The following is a 10,278-nucleotide window of genomic DNA, read 5'->3' as shown; positions in this document are numbered from 1 at the left end:
ACGTTTGGAGACAGATGTACGTTGCCAGTTTTACGATGATGCTCACTATTTATCCAAAAATTTAATTTTTATACTCTGTGATTTTCAATTTTAAATTGTACAGTTTGTACGTGCTATAAAAAATTAAGCAGAAGAAAAATAAGCTTAAAAAAATAATTAAAAAGATAATGTATATGGTATGTATGGTAATGAAATTTCTTCCATTTGGCATTAATAAGTAATATTACAAATATAATATAAAAACAGCTATTCTTAGTTTGAACATAGAAGGTGAAGTAATAAATAATAATAAAAGTAATGAGAAAGCTTTCAGGTGCCTAAGCTTTTAAAAAATACAGAAGAAAAAAGAGGAAATCTATTAAATTTCTGAATAAATTAAATAAACCAAATAAATAATGCTTTATAAACTGGGGAATATGGACAGAGAGACATTTTGAAAATAAGTTCAAGATTAAATATTAATGAAGAAAATGAAGAGACATTGATTAAGAAAACTAAAGATATTTATTATGGAGAATGTTTTCAAATCTATATTATTGTATGTCGATATTAAAAATATATAAATCAAGAAGAAGGATAAAGCTTTTAAAATGGTAAATTATTTATGAAGAAATAAGGGTAGTCAAGTAAATAACTTTCATAATTAAAGTTTATTTTTATATCATAAAAATTAAATGAATACTTTAGTTTTGGAAAAAGGGAAATCTGGAGAAAAAGACATTGCAAAATAGAAATTTATATGTTCAATACTAATTATTAATGAAGAAAATGAAAAGAAAGCTTTTAAGTTTTTTATTATGGAGGATGTTTTCAATTCCACATTATTGTTTGTATTACAAAAAATATAAACCAAAACGAAGGATAAAGCTTTTAAAAAGATGAATTATTCATGAAGAAATAAGGTAAGTTAACTAAATAACTTTTATAATTAAAGATTATTTTTTTATCATAATAATCAAATGGATATTTTAGTTTTGGAAACAGGAGAATATGAACCAAGAGACATTCTAAAAATAGAAATTTGTATGTCCAATTTATATTATTAATGAAGAAAATGAATAGGAACAAATGAAGAAAGCTTTTAAGTTATTTATTATGGAAGATGTTGTCAATTCCACATTAATGTTTGCATTACAAAAAAATATAATCCAAAACGAAGAAAAAAGCTTTTAAAAAGATGAATTATTAATGAAGAAATAAGGAAAGTTAAGTAAATAACTTTCATAATTTAAGTTTATTTTTCTATCATAGAAAAAGAAATGAATATTTTAGTTTTAAATACAGGAGAATATGAACCACGAGACATTCTGAAAATAGAAATTTGTATGTCCAATTTATATTATTAATGAAGAAAATGAAAAGAAACAAATAAAGAAAGCTTTTAAGTTATTTATAATGGAGAATGTTTTCCATTCCACATTATTGTGTCTATTACAAAAAATTTAAACTAAAACGAAGGATAAAGCTTTTAAAAAGATGAATTATTTATGTTGAATTAAGGTAAGTTAACTTAACAACTTTCATAATTAAAGTTTATTTTTCTATTATAATAATCAAATGGATATATTAGTTTTGGAAAGAGGAGAATATGAACCAAGAGACATTTTGAAAATAGAAATATGTATGTCCAATTTATATTATTAATGAAGAAAATGAAAAGAAACAAAGAAAGCTTTTAAGCTAATGGAGGATGTTTTCCATTCCACATTATTGTTTGTATTACAAAAAATTTAAACTAAAACGAAGGATAAAGCTTTTAAAAAGATGAATTATTCATGAAGAATTGAGGTAAGTTAACTTAACAACTTTCATAATTAAAGTTTATTTTTCTATTATAATAATCAAATGGATATATTAGTTTTGGAAAGAGGAGAATATGAACCAAGAGACATTCTGAAAATAGAAATATATATGTCCAATTTATATTATTAATGAAGAAAATGAGAAGAAACAAATGAAGAAAGCTTTTAAGTTATTTATTATGGAGGATGTTTTCAATTCCATATTATTGTTTGTATTACAAAAAGTATAAACCAAAACGAAGGATAAAGCTTTTAAAAATGTGAATTATTCATGAAGAAATAAGATAAGTTAAGTAAATAACTTTCATAATTTAAGTTTATTTCTGGCATAAAAATATAATAGCTATAAAAGACATTCTGAAAATATAAATCTGTAAGTTCAGTATTACTTATTAATGAAGAAAATGAAGAGACACAAATGAAAAAGCTTTCAAGTTATTGGGTATGGAGAATGTTTTCAATTCCATTTTATTGTTTGTACTATAAATATATAATCCAAAAACGGATTTAAAAGGGTAAATTATTCATGAAAAACTAAGGAAAGTTTAGTAAATAACTCTTATAATTAAAGTTTATTTTTATTTTAAAAACAGGATAATATGGATAAAAAGTCATTCTCAATATAGAAAGCTTTTAAATTATATGTTATATTTTTGACAAGTGTTGAGACGTTAAGTCGAAGAAACAGGTGACCTGAAACATCGGCAACAGGGCGCCGTGTGCAGGAAAAAAAGGGTTAGAGAGTCGCGCGACGAATCCGAAGGAAACGCGCGGAATGCGTCGCTCGCCGAGCGCCAAAACACAAATCGCAAGCCGCATCCATGCATTCATCTGACGCCGTTTTTTATTGTCCAACTTATACATCCCGGCCTCCCTTAACGTTGACAACCACGCCGACTTCTCGAACGGCCATCCATCATCAACGTCCACCGGCTGCTCAGGCCGTATTCAAATTCGGAACACAAAGACCCGTTTCACTTTCTAAACCTAACCAAAAATAGTTTCTTCTTCCACCACACCACGATTTTCTCTTCCGTCGCGAAATGGGTTATGCGAATGAGTCACATCGACGGTAACGTTACACTCCGCAAGATTGCGTACAACGATTTTTTCTTTGCCACGGCAGTTATTACACTTGATATGCACAGAAATCGTGCACGGTGCGTCCGTCAACTGCATGAAACCGAAACAGTACGGTCGGAGATCTAATCTCGTTGGAATATAATACGTGCCCGGAATGTACGACATCACCCTGTATGTGTCCCACACATGACGGATTTATTGCGCTCGTATTTCGGTCCGCGGAACTTTTGATCTACACCGTTTCGGACTTTTCATCGGCGATCTGATGGGAATCTTGCGTACACGTTGTGATACTTCCAGCGAAAGCCGCACTTATTTGTTTGTTATGGTAATTGCGACGTTAGAACGGAGGTTAAAGTGCACTTGCGACCGTTTAAAAGTCGCCTCTTTGCGAATATAGCCGAGCCCAAATCATCCTCCACGCAAAGAAGCGTTCATTAAAGGAACCTGCAACGGAATGAAACGGTTGCCGGCCGATTGTTTCGAACCAATTACGTACAATAAAGGTGACTGGGCAAAGGGGCAAGCGAGCAAATAAGTGAGCCGGGGAGGCTAATGGGGCCGCATTATGATTGGATTACGGAGGGTAGGTGAACGTCGCCCCCCGGCGCGATCTGTTTAGCGGACAATGGGGTCCGGGGGATAGCGCTAGTCATGGTCGGTATTAGTCCGCGCATTGGGGGGCATACGAGTCATCGTCGGATGCCGCGGGGCCCGCGAACTCATGAGAATCGTATTCTTGACGGTCCGAGGAGGGCCCCCGCGTCCCGCGAACGTTTTCGGATGTTTTATTTGTGTTTTGATTGTTCGTTAGTTGTGTCATGCTCGTTAATATCGGTGGCCTGTCGGCGGGATGATGTAACGGAATTTTTTTACCAACGGCCAATTATCCCGCGATTTGTCCGGACAATTAATTTATTAACGGGGCCATTATACACTTTTTTCAATAGTTACCACGTCGCTTCATTAATTGCGCGAAGCTGTGACAAGAAATCCTTCTTATTTCTTGCATCTTTCTTTGATATAACAGATCAGATGTGTTTCTTGCTTCTGATAAGTGTTGTTCACTTGCAATGAAGGAACGGAGCTTCCTTGATGTTGAAAATGAAATGTGTTTCACAATGTTATTCTTTTCGAATCTTCAGAAAGGGAAGAAGGTTCTTTAATATTGAAAATGGAAAGGAATCTAAGAAATATTGACCTTGATAATGTTACTCTGACCTTGCTTAAAAGCTCGGGAAGAAGCATCTTTAATATTGAAAATTGAAATGAATCTAAGTAATGTTGACCTTGATTCTTCTGAGTCTTTTAAGGAAAGGAGGAGACTTTATAATAATATTGAAAGTGGAAGAGAATCAGAGAAGTTTCCTTAACAATATTATTCCTTTCTAAGGAAGAAATGAAGTATCCTTGTTACTGAAAATGGAAAAGAATGTGATAAATTCTTGACAATGTTATTCTTTCCGAATATTTAAGGAAGGTGACATGCACCTTTAATATTGAAAATGTAAAGGAATCTAAGAAGTATTCTTTGTTAATGTTATTCTTTTGAATCCTTTAAGGAAGGGAATAAACATATTTAAAGTTGAAAGAAATTAGGGAAGTTTTCTTGGCAACATTATTCCTTTGGAATGAAGGAACAGAGTTTCCTTGATATTGAAAGTGGAAAAGAATGTGATAAGTCTTTCTTAACAATGCTATTCTTTCCGAATCTGTAAGCAAGGGGAGAAACATCTTTAATATTGAAAATGGAAAGAAATCTAAAAAGTTTGGATTTTAATGATGTTTATTATTTTCGAAGGAAGGTAAAAAGCTCCTTAATATTGAAAATGAAAAACAAAATCGCAGACGTTTTCTTAAAAATAATGTTCCTTTGGATGAAAGGAACGAAGTTTTTTTGGTAACGAAAATGGAAAAGAATGTGTCTCCATTGACAATGTTATTCTCTTTGGATCTTTAAGGAAGGAGCCAAGCAACTTTAATATTGAAAATAGAAAGAAATCCAAGAGGTGTTGAATTTGATAGTGTTAATCTTCCCGAATCTTTAAAAAAAGAAGAATTTTTAATGTTGAAAATGAAAATGAATCCAAGAAGTATCCTTTTACAATATTACCTTTTATGGAAAGAAAGAAACATTGTTAATATTGAGAATAGAAAGGAATCTGTGTTGAACTTCTTATTCTTTTCTAACCATTAAGGAAAGAATAATCTTTAATATTGAAAATGGAAATGAATCTAAGAAGTGTTCTTTGACTATGTTATTCTTCTGGACCCTTTAAGGAAAGGAAGAAACATTATTAATATTAAGAATGGAAAGGAATCATAGAAGTGTTCTTTACAATATTATTCATTACAAAATTTTCTTAATATTGAAAATGGAAAAGAATCTAAGAAGTGTTGACTTTGACAAAGTTACTCTTCCCGAAACTTTAAGAAATGGAAGAAGTATTTTTTCTATTGAAAACGGAGAATAATGTTCTTGATAAGTCCTCCTTGACAAGGAACCCCTAAAGAAGGTAAAAAGTTCCTTAATATTGAAAATGGAAAAGAATCGCAGATGTATTTTGGACAATATTAATTCTTTGGAAGGGAAAAACGAAGTTTTTTTTATAATGAAACTGGAAAAGAATATTAAAAGACTTATTTTTCGCGGATCTTTACAGAAGAAGAGAAGCATCCTTAATATTGAAAATGCAAAGAAATCTGAGAAATGTTGACCTTGATAATGTTATTCTTTCCTACTTTAAAGGAAAGAAGAATAATTTTTAATATTGAAAATAGAAATGAAGACTAGATGAATAGACTCTTTAAGAAAAGGAAGAAACATTGTTAATATTGAGAATGGAAATGAATCTGTGTTGAACTTCTTATTCTTTTCTAACCTTTAAAGAAAGAAGAATAATTTTTAATATTGGAAAAGGAAATGAATCTAAGGAGTGTTCTTTGACTATGTTATTCTTGTGGACTCTTTAAGGAAAGGAAGACACCTTGTTAACATTGAGAATGGAAAGGAATCTGTGTTGAACTTCTTATTCTTTTCTAACCTTTAAAGAAAGAAGAATAATTTTTAATATTGAAAATGGAAATGAATCTAAGAAGTGTTCTTTGACTATGTTATTCTTGTGGACTCTTTAAGGAAAGGAAGAAACATTGTTTATATTGACAATGGAAATGTATCGTAGAAGTGTTCTTGACAATATTATTCATAATTAAGTTTCCTTAATATTAAAAATTGAAGAGAATTTCAAAAGTTTTTCTTGACAAAGTTATTCTTTTCGAATCTTTAAAGAAGGTTGAAGCATCTTTAACATTGAAAATGGAGAGGAGTTTTTGACAGTTTTATTTCTTTGTATCAAAGGAATGAAGTGTTTTTGACATAGAAAATAGAATGCGGAATATGAGAAGTTTTTATTTACAATATTATTCCTCCCAATCTTTATAGAAGGAAGGAAGAATCATTAATAAGGAAATTGGAAAGGAATCAGAGAAGAAATAGGAATTATTCCTCGCATTGAAAATGAGAAGGAATTTGAAAAGTGTTCTTTGAAATCTCTTGAAACCTTTAAGGAAGGAAAGAAGCATACTCAATGTTGAAAATATTGGGTTGGCAAGTAAGTCATTGCGGATTTCACTCATTGATGGCTTCAGTTGAATTTTTAGGTTTGCTGGCGTAGTCCAAATGAAAAAAAAAACACATTTTGTTATTTAATAGTTAGAAATTCAGCTATCAATCAGTAAAAAAAGTTTTTTGATCGGTTGCGTAGTTTTCGTTTGGGGTTCGTTGAAAGATGGAAGATCAAAAGGAACATTTTCGTCATATTTTGCTTTTTTATTTCCGTAAAGGGAAAAACGTATCGCAAGCTCACTTATAAGAACTGCAGTTTCAAAATTGGTTTGCCAAATTTCGTTCTGGTGATTTTTCACTCAAAGATGATAAACGCTCTGGTCGTCCAGTTGAAGTTGATGACGACCCAATCAAAGCAATAATCGATTCGGATCGTCACAGTACAACACGTGAGATTGCAGAGAAGCTTCAGGTATCACATACATGCATTAAAAATCACTTGAAACCATTTGGCTATGTTCAAAACCACGATACATGGGTTTCTCACGAACTGAAAGAAACGCATTTAACGCAACGCATTAACCGCCGCGATTTGCTAAAGAAACGTAATGAAAATGATCCATTTTTAAAACGACTGATAACTGGCAATGAAAAATGGGTTGTTTACAACAATATCAAGCGGAAAAGACTGTGGAGCAGGCCAGGTGAACCAGCTCAAACAACATCAAAAGCTGGTATTCATCAAAAGAAGATTTTGTTAACAGTTTGGTGGGATTATAAAGGAATTGTCTACTTTGAACTCTTACCACCCAACCGAACTATCAATTCTGTTGTCTACATTGAACAACTAATGAAATTAAACAATACAGTTGAAGAAAAGCGGCCCGAATTGACAAATTGAAAAGGTGTTGTATTCCATCATGACAATGCAAGGCCACACACATCTTTGGTCACTCGGCAAAAATTATTGGAGCTTGGTTGGGATGTTTTGCCACATCCACTATATAGTCCTGACCTTGCACCATCTGATTACTTTTTGTTTCGATCTTTACAAAACTCATTGAATGGTAAAAATTTCAATAATGATGATGATGTCAAATCGTACCTGATTCAGTTTTTTGCTAATAAAAACCAGAAGTTTTATGAACTTGGGATTATGAAGCTGCCTGAAAGAGGGCAAAAGGTCATTGATCAAAATGGGCAATTCATTACAGAGTAAAGTTATTTAGTTCTTTGAAAAAATTGTCTTTGATTTTCTAAAAAAAATCCGCAATTACTTAGTTGCCAACCCAATTGAAAACAATTTCTCCCGCACATTCTCCAACGTGTCCAAATTCGTAAACATTCAATTTAATCAACCATTTCCTGCGTGTCACGTCAATCAGTCCACGTTGCAATTGCCAATACAATTAAAATCACAAACAGTGATCTTCATTAATCCACCCATAACAAACAATTAATAGTAACAAAGCGGTGTCCCAATGGGAATCTAATTAAATTCCAGTAACGGTCGCTATTTTTTCGGCACGGACTGATTAGTAATATCGAATCGTCCGTTTGGCATGCTGTTAAACTAGATTCCTGATGTCTGTCAATAAGACGGTTTAGCGGCGGTTGTTTCGTTGGGGGCCCGTTGCGGCGTTACGATTTCGGATCTTTCACGAAAACAGCGGGAGTCGAAAAGATGTAACACATCGTTCGGAACGTTGCGTCTCATGCTACAATAGTAATTATTAGCATGACGCTGTGATTTTGTACCAGCCAAGGATTAAGACCATGAGAATGGGTTTGTTGAGGGGCCACGTTACATTCTTGTTTGCGTTTCGATGTTTCGACAAATAAATCATTGCTGGTTGTATTGTCGTTTCAATCGGTTAATTTGTTACAATTGTTTGTACAGTTATACACGGACGGCACAACAAGTGGATAATGGTTTCTCTTACATGCCACTTTCTTATCGTGATCTAATCCGTTGTTGGACCATCGGGTAATTAAATAGTCTTGTTATCGTAAATAGGCTACGAAATAAATTTGGTTGTACAAGGGGACACGTGCGCAGACGAATTAGTGCGCACCCTGGGGGTGTGGCAATATAAGTCACATTCCCGTTTAATTGAAACTCTAACTTGCGATCTCGTTGCGTATGTCAAATGGTTGTTGGCACGACTACTGACCGTCTTACAAGCTTGTTAACTCGCCGATAAGCTTTCATATTTTACCCGGACAAATTAAACGGCAGCGAATAAATCAACCATTTTGACAGTATCGTCGCGAATTGAATAACGACAACGCCACGCAACTATATCAATTTATAGCCGGTGAGAGAAGAAATACCACTGCGACCGTGGCTGTGGAGTTGTCGCGGCGGACGGCCCTAACATTTTATGGCGAACAACTCGCGGCGTAATATATTCGCAAGTGGGATAGAAAATATTTATGGCAGTTGTTTTGGCACTGCCGAGGACAACTGGATGCTGCACATCTGGCGATCCTAATACGGACGCCAGATATGAGTTGCGACCATTGTTCCAAGCCAATTATTCGGTTGCTGCGTCGCACACGGTACCATTTCGATTTTGTACAATTAAACCCGTCGGCGGCGGCACCGCCAAACGTATCGGCGGTACCGATTCGAAACTCGTGTGGTCGAAAAATGCGCACGTCCGACTTATGTAACATAACGGAACGTGGGAAAAATAAAAAGAACCACGGACTGACCGTCAGTTAGAAACATGCACGGAATTAATAAAATGGCACCGCCTCGGCGGTTTTTTTTTTTCTTCTGGTCCCCTTCGACGGGTCCATCGGAGGTGTTCGACGGTTCATGAAAAGATCTCCGGGCATCCCCGGCCGGCGATCGGGGAGGTCGCGGGGGTGAGATACGCGATCGCGGCACTTTGTGATGTGGTCGCGGCGTGACGCTATGCGGACAAATGACAGACGTTACGGCCTACGTGATATGAAGTATGCATGGACGGGGACGACGATACGGATAGTTGTCTTTGTTAGTGTGAGAATCATTACGCGACGCCGCGAAAATCTCGGCCGGCCATCGGGCTCGTAAACCAGATAACGATTTTTATTGTCGAAAAAGGCTAATTTCGTTCGCCGTAAATGGCCCTCGTGGTGGATATGTCGTTTCTTCTCATTCATTTCTTCTGGCGAGCGGTGTCGTTTTCCACCACTCGGGATGGACCGAATCGCTGTTGGAATGGACGAGTACCAACTATTTAATTGGTGGTTAACATTTAATTAACAATGGCGATAATTAACTCGGCGCATCCGCCATTTTTTAAATTTTGATTAGATATACTCAGTAAATATTATTATTATTGATTTAAATTTTTGACTTAATATTATGGATAAATAGAAATTACGAGTTTATATATTTTTAAGTATCCATTTCCTTAAATCTTTTTTGTTAAAATGATGATATACAACATATGCATGATCTAACTCATCATCATCTACATACAACTTTTGTCTTAATGATATGTACATATGCTTTGATAGGTTCATAGTTAATTAATAATTATTTTATAATATAATTAGTTTCATTAAAATAAAAACTGTTTGTTAACCATAATTTAGGAATTGTCAAAAGTAGTATCTAGAATTAGTACAGGTCAAAAATGTGTTAGTTTCTATTTAAGTGTATGTGTTTAATCGTTTTTAGTATAATAGTTAAAAAGTAATAAACATAATACAAGAAGTCGTTATTCTTGTTTTAAGCTTAAGAGTTACTATATTGTGGAAGACCATTATAACTACTTTCTAAGTGTATATACAATGTATATGTGTAGTTATGTATATTATACATCCGTCTTA

Source organism: Aethina tumida, chromosome 5 (genome assembly GCF_024364675.1).
Source record: "Aethina tumida isolate Nest 87 chromosome 5, icAetTumi1.1, whole genome shotgun sequence".
Taxonomy (NCBI): domain Eukaryota; kingdom Metazoa; phylum Arthropoda; class Insecta; order Coleoptera; family Nitidulidae; genus Aethina; species Aethina tumida.
The sequence above is the reverse complement of the archived record's forward strand: the minus strand, read 5'-3'. Positions refer to the sequence as shown.